Genomic DNA, 19,002 nt, shown 5'->3' with positions numbered 1-19,002 from the left:
TATGAGATTATCTTCTCTAATACCCCCACCATTGTTCTTGCATTATTTTGACTTATTTTATTAGATACTACTGAAAGAGGGTCAAATCAATATTTCAAATAGATATCTTTATTTTGATTTTTTATGAAGGGGAGATTGAGGGCAGAATGACTTAGCTAGGGAACTTGGGCAGGCGGGGAGTCAAAGTTGTAAACATTGGTAGTGTTGTCTTGGAGAGACCCGAACTTTGTGTGTGTGTGTGTGTGTGTGTGTGTGTGTGTGTGTGTGTGTGTGTGTGTGTCACATCCAGTGGTGAGTAGGACTTATTCCTGGCTTTGTGCACAGGGATTACTCCTTACCAGTAGAATTTTAGATTTCAGGGACCGGAGTGATAGCATAGCAGGTAGGACATTTACTTTGCATGCAGCTGACCCATGACCAACTTGAATTCAATCCCTGGTATCCCTATGATCCTGAGTCTCCTAGGAGCATATTCTGAGTGCAGAGCTAGGAGTAACTCTTGAGTGATGCTGGGTATGGCCCAAAAAGCCAAAAACAAAAACAAAAAACAAAAACAAAAACAAAAAAACCCCAAATAAACCCAATGAATTTTGGATTTCATGCATTGATTGGGTATTGGTATTTTTGTGCTTCTCCTATGCTTTCTTGTGTCAGTATAATTATAATTATAATTTATACCATCTTTAATAAGTAACTTTTTTGGGGGGGCATACCTGGCAGTGCTCAGGGATTTCTCCAGGCACTGTGCTCACTTCTGGCAGGCTTTGGGGACCATATGGCATACTGGGATTGAATCTGGGTAAGCTGTGTGCAAGGCAAACACTCTACCCGCTATGCTATCATTTTGGCCCTACTTTTATAGGGCAGATATACCTCTTAATTAATGTATAAAAATCTACTTCAGAACCTAGGAAAATGTGCGAGTTGGTCAGCTAGTTCTTGTGCTGGTCTCACAGATCAAAATGTTTCCATTCCATCTCTGTATCATGTGGTAGTTTGTCTCTCATTTGGCAATAGCAGCCAACCATGAATGAGATCATGACTTTGTCCACAAGTTCTTTTTTGGGGCAGGGAAGGCTTGGGCCACTCTGCAGTATCAGGGCTTACTCCTGGCTCTGTGCTCAGGGATCATTCATGGGGTATTTTGGGCACCTTATGTTGTAACTGGAGATCAAACCTGGGTCAGCCACATAAAACAAGTGCCTTAATACCTATGCTATATCTCTTTGGCAACTAGTCCACAAGCACAAGTGTTGTTTTTTGTTTTTTTTTTTGTTTTTTTTTGTTTTTGTTTATCTAAAGTGTTGCCTGCATTCTATTATCATATCTTGGCCAAAACAAGTCATGCCTAGAGTTTCCTGGGAAGAGATGACACAAGCGGTGTGATTCACTGGGGACTGTGAAAAAAGTTTTTTTTTTTCAGTTTGTGACTTGGCTTTTAATTGTGTTTTGACATAGTGGTATTAACATTTTATGTCAAATTTGTCAATCTTTATACTTTGTCTTTGGTATAATGCCTTCCATAGCCTAAAATTAGATGTATTCACTCAAAACCCCTCCTATTATATAACTTATTTTGGTTAGATAAGGGAAGTTAGTATTTAAATTAATTTTAAATATTTAGTCATTTACCAGCATTATTTGTTGAATATCTAACCATTTCCATTAATTTGGAACACTACGTTATGTATTGAATTCTCATATTTTCTGTTTGTTGATTCATGTATGGTCAGTTTGGTTCTAGTGAGTGCCTCATTGTATTGATTCCTTTAATCATATGTTTTAGCATCTAAAAAAGGAAACTATTGTTTTTTTTCTTATTTTAAAAATAACAAAGTTAGGGCCCAGAGAGATAGCACAGCGGTGTTTGCCTTGCAAGCAGCCGATCCAGGACCTAAGGTGGTCGGTTCGAATCCCGGTGTCCCATATGGTCCCCGTGCCTGCCAGGAGCTGTTTCTGAGCAGACAGCCAGGAGTAACCCCTGAGCACCGCCGGGTGTGGCCCAAAACAAAACAAAAATAAAAAGAATTACTGTGACTAAAAATAGCAAACTTGGGGCTGAGAGATAATACAGCAGACTATAGTGCATTTGCCTAGTACAGAGCTAATCAGGATGGACGGTGGTTCAAATCCCGGCATCCCATATGGTCCCCCGAGCATGCCAGGAGCGGTTTCTTAGTGCAGAGCTAGGGGTAGTAACCCCTGAGCGCCTAGCTGGTGTAACCCAAAATCCCCCCCCCCCAAAAAAAGCAAACTTATTTGCTGCTCTCTTTAATGTATTCTTTGATATTACCTTAGTCATTTTAAACAAACTAAAGTGAAATTTAAAAAGACTTTGAATTCATTTTTTTAAAATTAGAATTGTGTGTTAATATAGGTAGGGAAGAGGACTGACCCTTTTATAATACCTAGTTTTTCATTTATAGTTCTCATCACGATTTAGGACTTCCATGGTCAAACTTTTTTCACGTTAATGAGTTTTGATAGTTATAATTTTAAAAATACTTTTTTTTTTTTTTGGTTTTTGGGCCACACCCGGCGGTGCTCAGGGGTTACTCCTGGCTGTCTGCTCAGAAATAGCTCCTGGCAGGCACTGGGACCATATGGGATACCAGGATTCAAACCAACCACCTTTTGTCCTGGATCGGCTGCTTGCAAAGCAAACACCGCTGTGCTATCTCTCCGGGCCCTAAAAATACTTTTAAGGGCCAGAGTGATAGTACAGTGGGTACCATGTTTGCTTTGCATAGGGTGGACCAGGCAGGAGACCTAGGATCACTTCCCAGCATCCTATATGGCCTCCTGAGCCCCACCAGAACTAACCTTTGAGCACTGCTATGTGTGGCCCCAAGACAACAACATATTAAGTGTTCTTAAGGGACCAGTATGATATTACAGTATGCTTGACTTTGACCTGGGTTTGATCACATACACAGTCCCCCAAGCCCTGACAGGAGTTATTCTTGAGCTCAGCCAGGATTAAGTTTTGAGTATCACTGGGTATGGTCAACCACCAAAAATTTTTCTTAATTGAGAAATTCAGAAAGTTATATAGAAATTAAGCTTTCGGGGCCAGAGAGATAGCACAGTGGTAAGGCATTTGCCTTACATGCGGAAAGTCGCTGGTTCAAATCCCGGCATCCCATATGGTCCCCCGAGCCTGCTGAGGGTGATTTCTGAGCGTAGAGCCAGGAATAACCCCTGAGCATTGCTGGGTGTGACCCAAAAACCAAAAAAAAAATAAAAATAAAAATAAAAAAATTAAGTTTTCAGTTAACTTCACTTCTTGGTCTTTTTAAAAAATGTACTTGTGTGTAAGCAAAGTTCATGATCTAAAAACAAACTAGATATGTCTATCTTTATCTATCCATCTATCCATGCATCCATCCATCTATTCATCCATCTATCATCTATCTATCAATTACATGTGCTAGGGATTGAACACAAGATAAATGTTTATTACCATACACACAAAAAATTTGTGACACTAAAAGTTTTTTCCTTTACATAATTAATCCCACTGTTGATATATATTAAAATTTTTATTAAATTTTGAAATATAATTGGTAACAGTTATTGAGAGACTTAATGCATGAAATGTTACATATTAACTTTTGATAGCTTAATAGGTAGGAATTTGTTTACCTGTTTGATGAAGAAATTAGTCACCGAGGGTTAAGTGACTTGTCCAGGGTTACATCCACTAATAAGTAGTGGGGTTGGGATAATATTCTGGCAGTTTGGCTCAGAAATCCATATGTTTATTTTATGCTTTAGGGTAGAATCTCAACCTTGTTTTTTTGTTTTGTGTTTTTGGACCACACTAGGCAGTGCTCAGAATTCGCTCCTGAAAGAATTAGGGGACCTTATCAGATGCTAGGAATTGAACCCTGGTCCATCCCAGGTTGGCCTCGTGCAAGGCAAATGTCCTACTGCTGTGCTATCTCTCTGCCCCAATCTCAACCTTTTTAATACCTTAGAACTGGTGTTGGGCTGCTGAGTTGTGATTGAATGCTTCTGTTTGAGAGTCTTTAGTGGTCAATATCTGTGAACTGATATTCTGTATTTTAAGTTTCTTTCTTTTTTTTTTTTTTTTTTTGGTTTTTGGTTTTTGGGCCACACCCGGTGGTGCTCAGGGGTTACTCCTGGCTGTCTGCTCAGAAATAGCTCCTGGCAGGCACGGGGGACCATATGGGACACCGAGATTCGAACCAACCACCTTTGGTCCTGGATCGGCTGCTTGCAAAGCAAACACCGCTGTGCTATCTCTCCGGGCCCTGTATTTTAAATTTCTAAATGTTGATGTGGGAGGGATTACTTTATTTTGTGATTTCATCATATGAGAGTTCTCTCTTCAAACCCCTCCAGAAAATAATCAGTACTTGGAATAAGGCCTTATAGGGTGAATTGACCTAGAATTGGAGCAATGTTTCAGAGTTAGTAGGGGTGGGGAAAAAAGACTTTATTTGGGCTAACTCTTTTTTTTTTCCCCACTCCCCTATTTGGGCTAACTCTTGAAAAATGAAACAAAATTATGAAAATATTCATGTAATGGTTGCAACTTTGTTAAATTCTAAGGCTGGATAAAATAAGAAAGTCAAGTTGTGATGCTTTTTTTAGCATAATTTTTCTTTAAGAGCTGTGAGATCTTTAAGAGCAAGAGAGAATAGTTGCTTGCCTTGCACGTGGCTGGCCCTGGTTCAATCCTTGATACCATTCTGCCAACATAGAGTGCAGAGCCAGAGTAAGTCTTGAGCAATGACAGGTTTGTGACTCCAAAACAATTGCTGGAAGCAGTTTTTGTAACTTCCAGTGGCTTCATAAAGACAGGTATCTTTCCGTAGGTTTACACTTCTGTTTGTCCCTGTTTTACATTGTATTGCTTTGCAATGGATATATATCTGCTTATCACTGAGAAATTGAAAAGACAAGGTTAAATGTTACGGCCAAAACTAATATGCATACAGGATGTGATAGGGACTGGTTTTATACGAGGGTAGTTTATATGAGTGGATAGTTCAGTTAATGATTCTTTTTGATGGGAATGAGGGCTTCTCTGGTTTTAACCAGGCAATTGTGGGAACAACTTAATTGTTTGTAGTTTGTTAAATATTTATGTTATTCTGGATTCTCCATTGCATTGGCTTACTACTCTGTCCAGTGTTATCTGTGCAAAAGAGGGATTTTTCTGAATTAGGGATTTTTCTGAAATTTTTTTGATTAGCTCAGCCTAATGTCAATGGCCTGTCATTAATTTTTAGAATTAAGACCAAACTTCTCTTTCTGATATGATATTTATTACATGATTAATCATAGGAAAATGGCCCAATACAATAAATTCTCAAAATCTTTTTTATAAAAATAGAAAGTTATATATTAACATGACTCATTATATGCTTGAAGTTTTGCCAGGGAACAGGTACGTACCATCAGTTTTTAATTTCTTGTATCCCCTAATGTTTTTTTTTAAAATGTCTCTATGATTAGTTTTATTTTGTGCTACTTTAGTATTTTGTTGTACTCATTGGTTTGTTTGCATCATCTCTTTAAGGAAAATCCCTTTAGTTATGGGGTGGAGGGATTGCTAAAGGGCTGAGGTTTGCATATGGAAGGTGTGGGTTTGGTAGATAACATTGCTGGGCTTCTTGAGTGACCAAGCCCCCAAACACAGCTGTAAGTAGCCCCAACCACTGCTGGTTATGACCCTCCCTCACAAACAAAAACAATTTTTTTGATTGTCTTACAAGATTCCTCTGGATATAGAAGTTTTCTTAAGTTAGGAGGAGATAGTCAAATTCAGTAGAATCAACCTTGGCTTGATTCAAAGCTTTTCTGCTTTCTATGAGATTCAAGCTATACTAGGTTTCAATTTCTTCTAATACAAAATAATATTAATAATTTATTGTCTTAGGCCCGGAGAGATAGCACAGCGGCGTTTGCCTTGCAAGCAGCCGATCCAGGACCAAAGGTGATTGGTTCGAATCCCGGTGTCCCATATGGTCCCCCTTGCCTGCCAGGAGCTATTTCTGAGCAGACAGCCAGGAGTAACCCCTGAGCAACGCTGGGTGTGACCCAAAAACCAAAAAAAAAAAAAAAATTATTGTCTTGCTCTGAATTTTACTGTAATATGTTCAGAGGGTTCTTGATTTGGTATATTCTGTTATTATTGATGATTTATATTATACTATTACTTGAATCCAAGCTTCTGGTTTTTCTCCTTTTTTTCCTTTAACTTCTAATATGAAAGACTTCTATTTCTAGAGACTCTAAAAGTCAAGAAGCCAGTGAAATTCTTAGAATGTCTGTATTTTATTATATATACTTATACACAATATGTGTATATATTTGGTTCTTGCTCCACACCTGGTGATACTCAGGGGTTAATTATAGCTCTGTACTTAGGGATCAGTGGTTCTCTGGGAACCATATAGGAATCATATAAGAGCCATATGTAACTTATGGGAACCATATGTTGGAAATCAAACCCAGGTCAGCCATGTTTTAAATTGATAGGACAATTTTAAGATGAAAAACCTGAGGGAGATAGCTTGGGTTATGTTGAACACAGGCCTAGCAGCTTCGCATATGTGAAGTCCAGAGTTTGATTCTTGGTACCAACAGGTGTGGTCCTGGTGCCTCCTCCCCCAAATCTGCTTGTGGAGTTGTGGATCCTTTAAAAAAATTCAGAAAGAGAAAGCCTGACCTGAAATGAAGAAAGGCTATTGCTTTTTATTTATTTTTTTTTGGTTTTTGGGTCACACCCAGGCAGCACTAGGGTTACTCAGGGGTTACTCTAGGCTCTGCTCTCAGAAATCGCTCCTGGCAGTCTTGGGGGACTATATGGGATGGCAGGATTTGAACCACCATTGGTCCTGGACTGGCTGCATGCAAGGCAAATGTCCTACCACTGTGCTATCTCTCCAGTCCTTTCACACTATTCTAAAGCCACTAAAATTCCAAATTTGAAAATGTATCAGGCCCCAAAGGTTTTGGGTAATGGATGGTAGAATTATCTTTGTAAGGTTTTGTGGCAATAAAAAGTTTTATTTCCTAAATTAAAAAAAAATTCAAAACAGAAAACAAATCAGAAAAACAGACTACCTGAATTGGGAAATTGTGTTTACAGTACTGAGGAGAAGTAACTTGGCATCCTGCTACAGCCTTCTAAAATCCCTCACACTCTGGCTGGAGAGCAGTGAGACTGGCACTTACACTTTACAGGTTTGTTCCCAGCAATTCATATGGTTCCTTGAGCACTGCCAGGAGTAATACCTGAGTCAGTTAGCAGTAACCTGAATACCACTGTTTCCTCTTTTTTAATATTTGTTTTCTATTTAGTCACTGTTTACCCCAAATTTCCACCTAAAATCCTCACCTGTGTACTATAGCGATCTCGATAGGTTGAGCACATACTCTGCATACTTTGTGGTTCAATTTCCAGCACCTCATAGTCTCAATTTCGAGCACCACATTGGGAATAGCCCTCAAGCAATTCTGGGTGTGGCTCCCCCAAATTAACCAATCAAACCCCTCCCCCCAAAAAAAATAATGAAAATCCAAACTCAAACCAAAAACAGACAAAATACTTACCTGCACCTATGAAGTACACCACAGAAGTTAGTCTGACGTTCACAACTTTTGCTGAATATCCAGCCTTGCTTTTCAGTTCAACCTACAGAAATGTACTTCAGACTGCTTTTTTTGTTCGTGTATGTGTGTGTGGTGGTGTTGTTTGTTTTATTTTGTTTTTGGGTCATTCCTGGCAGTGCTCAGGACTGACATCTGGCTCTGTCTTAGGAATTACTCTTAGAGTAATTTATGGCTCAGAACCATATGGGATATTGGAAATCGAATCCAGGTTGGCCTCATGCAATGCAAACTCCCTACCCGCTGCACTATTACTCTTGCCCCAGATTTGTATTTGTTGTTCTCAAAGGTTCCAGTGGAATTCAGAATTTTGGTCTCATTACTTTTGTTCTGTCTTCTGGAAAGCTGCCACCTTTGTGCTTACTGAGTCTCATTTTTTGCTTAATTTTCCTCTTCTAATTTGTGTTTAGTGATCATTCTTGGCCAAGTCTCTAACCTATAATGAACTCTCAACATGTTGATTTTCTTTTCTTTTTTTTTTTTATTTTTTTATTTTGGGGGTCACACCTGACAGTGCTCAGGGGCTACTCCTGGCTCTATGATCAGAAATCGCTCCAGCAGCTTGGGGGACCATATGGGGTGCCGGGATTTGAACTACTGTTCTTCTGCATGCAAGTTAAATGCCCTACCTCCATGCTATCTCTGGCCCCATCTGTTGATTTTCTAATTAATTCAGTACTTTAAAGATTTTCCAGAAAGGAAGAAAGTTAGGGAGCGAAGGAGGAAAAGAAGGAAGGGAAGAAAAGAAGACTCATGCATATTTTCCTAAGCACTTTGTTTGTAGCATGGTAGGAAACTTTCAGTAATTTAAAAAAGTAAATTAAAAAAATTAGACTTAAGAGTATTTGTTGTTTTAGTTGAGCTTTTCTGTTTTGTTTTGTTTTTGTTTTTTTGTGCCACACCTGCTGGTGTTGCTCAGTGATAACTCCTGGCTCTGCACTTAGGAATCCTTCCTGGCGGTACTTTTGGGACCATATGGGATGCTGCGGTTGAACCCTGGTCAGCCACATGCAAGACAAGCTCCTTACCCATGTTCTTTGGCCTGGTCATTTCATTTTTAAATTGTCTAGTTAAGTACCTAACTTTCAGAGATAACTGTAGAGTATTTTAGATGGTGTGTGCCTGTGATGTTCTCAAAGGTACTGGAATAGTATTTTGATCAAAAATCAAAATGTATGTGTGGTGTGTGTTTTTCCAGGTAAGTACTCTACCCCTTGATGTATAATCTCTTATCTCAAATTAGTAGTTTTTTTTTTTTTTTTTGGTCACATCCAGCAGCGCTCAGGGGTTCCTCCTGGCTCTACGTGTTAATAATCACTCCTGGCAGGCTCGGGGGATCATATGGGATGCTGGGATTCAAACCACTGTACTTCTGCATGTAAGGCAAATGTCCTACCTCCATGCTATCTCTCCAGCCCTCAAATTATTAGTTTTTAGAGTTAGGAAGATGACTCAAAGGGCTGTTTGATCCCTCACACTGAATGGTCCCCCACGTGCTCCTAAGAGTCACTTATGTACCCACTATGTACTCCTGAGACTCACTTATGTATGCTTATATACTGCTTATATATGGTCACCAAACCAAACCAAAATCAAATAAAAATTATATTTTCATGCTCAATAAAGTTATATAAAGGCATGGTTAAGTGACAAAGTGAAGATGTCAAAGTGTAGCCCTTGAGTAATTTTATTTAAAAACATATTTGAAAGTATATGGTAACATGTCTTCTCTACATTTTTTTCCTTCGTGGATATGATATCATCTAAACCTGTTTTCCTTTAGTATTTGGTGGGTGTACTTGCTTTTTGTTCAGTTTGTTTAGGGACCACACCAATACTCTAAGTAATTCCTGGCTCTGCTCAGACTAACCCTTACAGTTATGGGGGATTGTATGTGCTGTCAGAAATAGAATTGGTGCTAACCAATTAATGCAAGGCAAGTAACTAACTCCTGTACTCTCTTTCCTATTCCATGTTTCTCTTTCAAATGTTCACACTTGTAGGCATAGGGATGTGACATGATGGTAGACTTGTTGCCTTGTATTTATGAGGCCTGATACACAGGTATGAGGGTTTGATCCCTGCTACTGCCTTCCCGCTCCCAATGAAAATTAAAGATGAACTGTTGTAGATTTTCTTTTTAATATGTCTGTAAACTTTATTAGAATTAAGAGCTAGAGTGGTATGTTGTATTGTGTTTACTGAATCTCCAGTGTTGCATGTGTGTGTTCACCTGGTGTGTGTGTGTGCATGCGTGTGTGCACACAGAGAAAACCCAAATCCAGAAAAGTTTTTATGATATCAAGGTTATAATTATGAAGTAGGCACTTTTTTGGTTAGTTTTCAGAGAACTTCTTATCTGCTCTTTTTTCCTTACCCAGGCTCCCTTAATTTTTTTTATCAGTCAAGCCCAGAGAAACAAACTTCATGTATTAAAAGGAATTGACTCATACCATTGTGGGGGACCCTTAAAATCTGGAACTTTTTGTAAGTAGGCTACAGCAGGCTGGAAATTCAGACATAAGTTGATATTGCATTTTGACTCTTATTTATTTATTTATTTTTGGTTTTTGGGCCACACCGGCGGTGCTCAGAGGCTACTCCTGGCTGTCTGCTCAGAAATAGCCCCTGGCAGGCACGAGGGACCATATGGGACACCGGGATTCAAACCAACCACCTTTGGTCCTGGATCGGCTGCTTGCAAGGCAAACGCTGCTGTGCTATCTCTCCGGGCCCGCATTTTGACTCTTATAGGAGGCAGAATTATTTCCAATTCTTGATTTGTAACTATCACTCAAACCGCTATCTCTTTTTCCCTTGTGTCTGTCTTCAGAGGGCTTTTCTTTTTTCCTTTCCCTTTTTAATTATTTTTTTGGGTATTCTGTTGTCTCCTTTTTCTTTGTATTCTCTTTTTAATACATACCACCCCTGGGTAAGGTGGGAGAATACCTGGGATTGACTTTCACTGGGGTGTTGAGGCTTAAGGTCTGACCACACTTGGCAGTGCTTCAGGAGATCTGCAATGTCAGTGGTTGAATTTAGGGACTTACTCTCATGCTAGATGTGATTTGCCATTTGACTTATCTCCTTGGCTCAGATTTTTCTCTTTGAAAGAGACTAGTTATACTGAACAAAGGACTAAACCAACCGCAATATGGTTTAATCTTATTCAGTTAATTTATGATGTCCCTTATTCTAAGTAAGGTTACATTTGGAGGTACGGGGGTTTAGGTTGTAAACATCATCTCTGGTCTTAATTGAAATTTGGCCATTGACTTTGGTCTCACTTTAATCAAATCATCTACACCTGATGTACAGAAGGAGATTCATATACATACATTAAATATAAAGACACAGAAAGTCAAAAGCAATTAGAACTATTTAGAAAATTCAGTGAATATTAGTGTCACACAAACTCAAATATCTTGGAGTCAGCTTAGCAAAAGAGGTGAAAGAGCTATACAAAGAAAATTACAAAACCCTGCTTCAAGAAATAAAAGAGGACAAAGGAAATGGAGACGCATCTCCTGCTCATGGACTGGGAGGATTAACATCGTTAAAATGTCAACACTCCCCAAAGCATTGTACAGATTTAATGCAATCCCTTTAAAGATAACCATGACATTTTTCAAAGAAGTGGATCAAACACTCCTGAAATTCATTTGGAACAATACCCACAAGTAGCTAGAGCAATCCTTGGGAAAAGGAGTATGGGAGGCATCACTTTCTCCAACTTTAAATTGTACTGCAAAGCTATCGCCATTAAAACAGCATGGTATTGGAATAAAGACAGACCCTCAGGTCAGTAGAATAGACTTGAATATTTAGAGACTGTTCCCCAGACATTCAATCAATAAATCTTTGATAAAGGGGCAAGAAATGCAAAATGGAGCAAGGAAAGCCTCTTTAACAAGTGGTGTAGGGACAACTGGTCAACCCTATTTGTAAAAAAGCCAACACAGTCCTCCATCTAACACTATGCATAAAGGTTATATGCAAATGGGTTAAAGACCTTGATATCAAGCCTGAAACATAAGGTATATTCAACATTGAGGTATATTGACATTGAGACTAAAGGCATCTTCAGGAGGAAATGGCACTGTCCAAACAAGTGGAAGCAGAGATAAACAGATGGCACTATATTAAACTGAGAAGCTTCTGCACCTTAAAGGAAATAGTGACTAGGATACACAGAATGGGAGAAACTAGTGCTTGCTTCGACAGCACATATACTAAAATTGGAACGATACAGAGAAGATTAGCATAGCCCCTGTACAAGGATGACACGCAAATTCGTGAAGCGTTCCATATTAAAAAAAAATAAAAGAATGGGAGAAACTATTCACAGAACACCTATCAGATATGGGGATAATACCTAAGATATACAAGGTACTGACAGAACTTAACAAGAACAAAACATCTAACCCTCACAAAAAATGGGGAGAAGAAATGAACAGACAATTTCTCAAAGAAGAAATACAAATGGCCAAAAGGCACATGAAAAAAAATGTTCCACATCACTAATCATAAGAGAGGTGCAAATCAAAACAACTTTATTTAAACAATTTTATTTAAAAACATATTTGAAAGTATATGGTAACATGTCTTCTCTACATTTTTTTCCTTTGTGGATATGATATCATCTAAACCTGTTTTCCTTTAATATTTGGTGGGTATACTTGTTTTTTGTTCAGTTTGTTTAGGGACCACACCAATACTCTAATTCCTGGCTCTGCTCAGACTAACTCTTATAGTTAGTTACATCTCATGCCACAGCGACTGGCACATTATCACAAAGAACATGAACAATCAGTGCTGGTGGGGATGTGGGGAGAAAGGAACTCTTATTCACTGCTGGTGGGAATGCTGTCTAGTCCAGCCTTTATGGAAAACAATATGGAGATTTTTTAAACTGGAAATTGCACTCCCATGTGATCCAGCTATACCACTCTTAGGGATATAACCTAGGAACACAAAAACACAATTCAAAAATGCCTTCCTCACACCTATATTCATTGCAGCGCTATTTATAATAGCCAGATTCTGGAAACAACCCAGATGCCCTTTAACAATGAATGGCTAAAGAAACTGTGGTACATATACACAATAGAATATTATGTAGCCATCAAGAAAGATAAAGTCATGAAATTTTCCTATACATGGATAGATATGTGAAATAAGTCAGAGTGAGAGACACACAGAATAGTCTCACTTATCTATGGGTTTTAAGAAAAATAAAAAAGACATTATTGTAATAATGCCTAGAAACAATAGAGATGAGGGTCAGAAGACCAGGTCACAACATGATTCTCACCACAGTGGTGAATGCAATTAGAGAAATAACTACACTAACAACTACCATGACAATGTTAATGAGTGAGAGAAGTAGAATGTCTGTCTCAAATACAGACAGGGGATGAGAGAAGGGGGGCATTGGTGGTGAGAATGTTGCACTGGTGAAGAGGGGTATTCTTTTCTTTTTTGGCCACATCCTGTGGCGCTCAGGTTACTCCTGGCTATCTGCTCAAAAATCACTCCTGGCAGGCAAGGGAGACCACATGGAATGCTGGGATTTGAACTACCTTTGGTCCTGGGTTGGCCGCTTGCAAGATAAATGTCCTACTGCTGTGCTATCTCTCCAGCCCCCATGGGGGGTTGTTCTTTTTATGACTGCAACCCAACTACAATCATTTTTGTAATCATGGTGTTTAAATAAAGATACTAAAAAATTCAATGAAATTGTAGTCAGTTTGTAATTACAATTACAATCAACCAGACATCAGTAATCAATTGCATTTTTGTACACTGGCAATGCACAATTTAGAAATGAAATTAAGAAGGCAGTTTCTGTAATAGTAACATTATCTGAGTATAAAATACCTATGAGTATATATTTAACCTGGGAGATAAAAGACTTGTCAATGAAAAAAATCACAAAATATTACTGAATTATAAACATAAAGACCTTAAATATGTGAAATGAACAGTATTCTTGGGTTGGAAAACTTACTTTTGTTAAGATGACACCCAAAGTGAGCTGTAGTGGCTTTTCTTTGACCCTTGATGTACAAAAGTCTCATTCTAAAATTTCCGTGTAGACCCTGGAATAGCTGTATTATAGCTATTATAGAAAAAGAACAAAGTAAGAACTCACTTTCTGGTCTCAAAGCTTCTTACAGAATTACAGTAATCTAAACAGTATGGTGCTACCATGAATACAGTCATAGAATATAAAGCCCTGAACTAAGTCCTCATACATACGTCAAGAGAATTGTGCCCTACCTGCTGTACTATCACTTTGACTTTTGTTGGGCATTTAAAAACAGGCCAGGCAAAATGTACTTCGTGTGAATCATTTAATGAGTTAGAAAAAGGCACAAAATTGCTATTTTACAGTGAAGGCCATTCAACAGGGAAAGAATAATCTTTTCACTAACTGAGGCTAAGAAAACTGCATAATAGCTAGCTTGAAGGAGAGTAATAATTTTTATGAGAATATGAATGTCTACTTAGCCTTGCTTTTATTGGTGGTGTTATTATTTTGGAGGCCTCAGCTGTGATTAGCAGTCTGGGAACCACACCTAAGAATGTTGGGGAGACTATGAGGATTAAAGCAATACTTGGGAGATTGTGCAGGGGTGAGGGGGTTTGGAGCCAGGCTTTGTACTTGGGACTTTGAGAGTGTAAAAGTGAGACTCTCTCACCCTGAGTTTCAATGTTGGTATTATTGCTATTTGTATCACATAATCCTGTGTTGTGGAGGCTATCCTATATGTTGGATGTGTCTGTAGCAGATGCTAATAGCATCTCTCATCTTTTCCCCTAGTAGTGGCAATGAAAATGGTTCTCAGATTTGCAAAATGTTTCTTGGAGGAAAGGCACCTTACTGAAAATAACAATTTTAAATGTTAAAGTCAGCAAACTACTATATAATTTACATGTAAATATATGTTTAGCATACTTAAAACACTTGGAATTTTATGTTAAAATAAAAAAGGTGAGATTGGTCTGTTTTTGTTTGTTTGTTTTTGGGTCACACCTGGCAGCCCTTAGGGTTTACTCCTGGCTCTGTACTCAGAAATCACAGGGGCGGGGGGGGGGGTCATGTGGCAGGTACGGGGCACCATATAGGATGCCGGGATCAGTTGCGTGCAAGGCAGATGCCCTACCTCTGTGCTATCTCTCCAGTCGCATGGTCTGGTTTTTCACTTATTCAAAGACTATTTGATTAGACTTCCATCTGCTATTCTTTTTTTTTTTGGGGGGGGGGGCACACTCGATGATGCGCAGGTGTTATTTCTGCCTATGAGCTCAGAAATCGCTCCTGGCTTGGGGGACCAAATGGGACCACGGTTCGTCCTAGGTCAGCGTGTGCAAGGCAGACGTCCTACTGCTTTCGTCACTGCTCTGGCCCCATATCTGGTATTCTTTTTTTTTTTTTTTGATTTTTGGGCCATACCCGGCAGTGCTTGGGTTACTCCTGGCTGTCTGCTCAGAAATAGCTCCTGGCAGGCACAAGGGACCATATGGGACACTGGGATTCGAACCAACCACCTTTGGTCCTGGATCGGCTGCTTGCAAGGCAAACACCGCTGTGCTATCTCTCCGGGCCCATATCTGGTATTCTTACCACAATTAATACACTTTCAAAAAAGAAATCTGTCACATTCAGTTGATAGAAGCTGAAACTACCTGAAGATGAAAAATACAGCTTTTGTATTTTAACATGAAATAAAAAAAAATACTACTTTTAAGGATATTATTGTACATCAATTTGTTCACTGTAACTCTTTACAAGAAATTTAACTCATTGTTTGTGGTAGTTTCCCTTGCAGTGCTCAGGAGGCCAAGCAGTTAATACCCAGTGATTCACGGTCCAATTGTACAGCAGTTCAGTGCTTGGACACAAAGATGTGCCACTGCTTGGACTGTGTTGTGAAGGTGGCCTCCAGAGCTGGAGCTAATGATGCTAGTAGGCCGTGTGGTACTGAGGATAATAACCTGGATTTCCTGTACTGCCTTTCTTCCTCATCCTTTTGTTTTCAGAGATATTTTCACGATGAACTTCTGTGTCTTAACAATGTAATCTTGGTCACAGAACCAGAAGCGTAATACCTGAAGACTTAATATGTGCCTGGCACAGGGATGAGTTACATGAGCTCAGTATTATGAGGGCTATTGGTATCTGTGGGGTTATCTTTTGGGTAATCTGTACTCACGTTGGGTACATACCAGTGGTGCTGGCAAATTATACATGACAGTTTTAATATTCTTGAATAAGTTATTTGATAAACAACTGTGCCTTTATTTATTTATTTATTTATTTATTTATTTATTTAGTTAGTTAGTTAGTTAGTTAGTTAGTTAGTTTTTTGGCTCACACAACAATGCTTGGTACTTAACTCCTGATTGCACTCCAGAATCACTCCTGGCAGTATGTAGGACAGTATAGGATGCTGAGATCAAACCTGGATCAGCTGTGTGCAAAGCAAGTGTCTTACCCGATGTACTATTGCTTCAGCCTTCATTGTGCATTTGAAAACAGGCCAAGCAAATCGTGCTTTGTGTGAATCATTAGTTATTTTATAGTGGAGCAAACCAAGGCTTAAGGAACTTGGTATGGTTGGTAATGACATCAAGGTTCAGATATAAGACCTGTGTATTTCCAAGAACCTTGCTCTTGGAAATATATGTTTGATACGGCTTACAGTTGTTTTACTTTTCAGTACTGCTGCTCAGATTTCATTTTCAACCCGTAACACATTTGATGCTGTCTCAACTCTCATCTTGGAGTTTGTGTAGGAAGTGATGGGAAGTGCACCAGATAGCTGGAGTGTGTGTCTTTGACAGGTTAAGGAGTGAAACTAAAGTGCTATCTACTATGCATTATTTTTTCCAATCCTCACAGCTTCTCTGTAGGATAAGTGTTGCCCTTGTGGATAATACGTAACTAGTTTGATGGTGGAGCCTGGAACCCAACATTTTCACTTTCAACCCATATGCTTTATCCTATGTCTTTAAAATGATTTGAGAGAGCTTGAGAGACTGGGTAGGGGTTAAGGTGCATCTCTTGTACACAGCTGTCTAGTTGCAATCCTTGCCACCACATGGTTCCTGAGCAATACTGGATACAGCCCTGGAGGCCCACAAGCATTACCAGATTTGGCCCTGAGCACCTCCAATGTAGTCTGGGCACTTCAGGGCATGGGCAGCACTGTATCTTCAGGTCCTTGCCTCTTTCTCCAAATAAATGACTTGAGAGGCATGGAGGGCAAGGGTGCCCCAGTGGCTAAGAGTGGCCTAGTGCAAGCATGAAGCCATGAGTTCAGTTCCTGTTGTTGCCACATTGGAGTGTGGTCTGATATCTGGTATCTTGCTCTGCAAAAGAGTTTGCACACTCTGGTGCCCGTACAGCTTTGTGTGAGCACTGCAGGTAGAACATGTGAGCACCACATGTATAGTGTGCAGCTCCCAGCGAACCTCAGCCACATGTACTACCAAAGGAGTACGACTAATCCCTAGCAAGCATGTGGGCAAGTATCACAAGTGTGCAAACTCAGCCAACAGTGTGTAAATTGCCTTGTGTCCCATGAGTCTTCACAAGAGCAGCAATGAAAAAGCAAGAGAAGGGAAAAAGGTAAATTAAAAAAATTAGAATGTTTTGTAGATTAATAACTTCTAATTTGTAGGCTCTAGGGGCAGCTGTTGAATTACTAAAGAGCTCTTGAGCCCCTATGCATCAAGTTAGTTTGTTGATCCAAAGATGTCAACTCTCATGTTATACAAGGTGATATTGATGCTATTATGATAATAGACAGACTACAAATAGTATACTAAAAGTGCTTTATGACCACCTTTTCTGTCACCTTATCAAGAAAATTGAGGAATGTAAGGAAAAGGCTGCCTCATCTTTGGGAAGGTTTAGGAACACTTGCATGAGTCTTACCTGTATTTCATCTCTTTCTTAGGTAGGACTTGGCAGCTCTTCAATTTTTCTCAAAAGAGGGAAATCCCCAAACAATGTCAGTATAAAAGCTAAGAGAGAAATAACTACAAATCTTTGTTTTTCCGCTCCTATAAAAAGTTTGGTTGAATTTTACTACTTGATAGTTACATATATAAGGTCTCCATAAAAGTAGGAAAAAATTTTAATTATTAGGACATTAGAACCCTTTGTTATACATTATGATATTTAGAAAGTAAACTGCAAGGATCAAATTGTTTTTAAATTATGAAACAAAAAGATGAGTGGGTGTGCAAATTACCTTGAATATAAAAGACAGCTTTTAGAGATGATGCATTTTTTTTAAAACGTTCATAATTAATTGAGTAGCAGTGTTTTGGCAAGTATGTAGAAAAATTTTGAGAGTGAAGCTATCCATTCAAGTTGTAAATAGACTTGAATTTGGGCTATGATTTTGTACTGTTAGGATTTTTCTCATTTGATTTCTAAAATCATGTTGGCCGTAGTTTTCAGATTTGTTCCTGTGTACTTTCTCAGCCGTGATGGGGTTAATTGTGGCTTGGCAAATCAAGAAAAGAAGTTCTGTGCTGTTTTCAGACTGCAGGATCTTGTTGCTATGCAACAAATATTGTCAGTATAGGGTATAGTAAATTGGTATTCTCTGTCTCATTTCACCACATGCTCATTTTGTAATCTGAGAAAAGTGTCTTTGGGCTATTTTGCAAGGTTTTATTTCAAAGCAGGCATTCAGAGTTTTTTGTTGGTTTTGGTAAAATTGGTTATGTTTTTAAGGTTTGTGAAGTCTTTGTGTTCTTATGTAGAAAGAAGATAATATTAAAATATTTGCATTGTATAGACCAGTTTCTAAGCTGTTTGAGGCACAACAGAGTTTTTTGTCCTGTTACTGTAGGAGGTGTGATAGGGCCAACTTCCATGAGTATATTTTGGTAGAAAACCCAAATTATTAGCAGCAGAGCTTCACCATATTGAAACACTATTTTGAAATATATTTTTATAAAGTATGGTCTCACAGATTAATCATTTGCATTCTTTAATTGATAAAAATTACTCTCATTTTGGTATCTCAAAGCATCTTATAGAATCTGACAGTTTGGGGTCTGAGAGATAGCATAGTTGTAGGATGTTTGCCTTGTACATTGCTGACCCAGGATAGACCTAGGTTCGATCCCCGGTATCCCATATGGTCCCCCTATCTGAGTGCATAGCCAGGAGTAACCCCCTGGGTGTGGCCCAAAAACAAGAAAGAAAGAAAGAAAGAAAGAAAGAAAGAAAGAAAGAAAGAAGGAAGGAAGGAAGGAAGGAAGGAAGGAAGGAAGGAAGGAAGGAAGGAAGGAAGGAAAGAATCTGACATTTGATTTTTTTTTGTTTCA

At 38.9% G+C, this 19,002-nt stretch overlaps 1 protein-coding gene and 1 non-coding gene across 6 annotated transcripts in view; both read left to right on the top strand.

The window, feature by feature from the left end:
- Positions 1–19,002, top strand: part of ENAH (ENAH actin regulator) — a 156,249-nt gene that overhangs the window by 9,754 nt on the left and 127,493 nt on the right. The gene's annotated exons all lie outside the window — the stretch shown is intronic.
- Positions 11,856–11,962, top strand: LOC126015128 (U6 spliceosomal RNA). Its single transcript, XR_007498023.1, has one exon. It is a non-coding gene; the product is annotated as a U6 spliceosomal RNA (small nuclear RNA).

This window comes from Suncus etruscus, chromosome 7, assembly GCF_024139225.1.
Source record: "Suncus etruscus isolate mSunEtr1 chromosome 7, mSunEtr1.pri.cur, whole genome shotgun sequence".
NCBI lineage: Eukaryota > Metazoa > Chordata > Mammalia > Eulipotyphla > Soricidae > Suncus > Suncus etruscus.
This window is presented reverse-complemented; position numbering and strand designations above follow the sequence as displayed.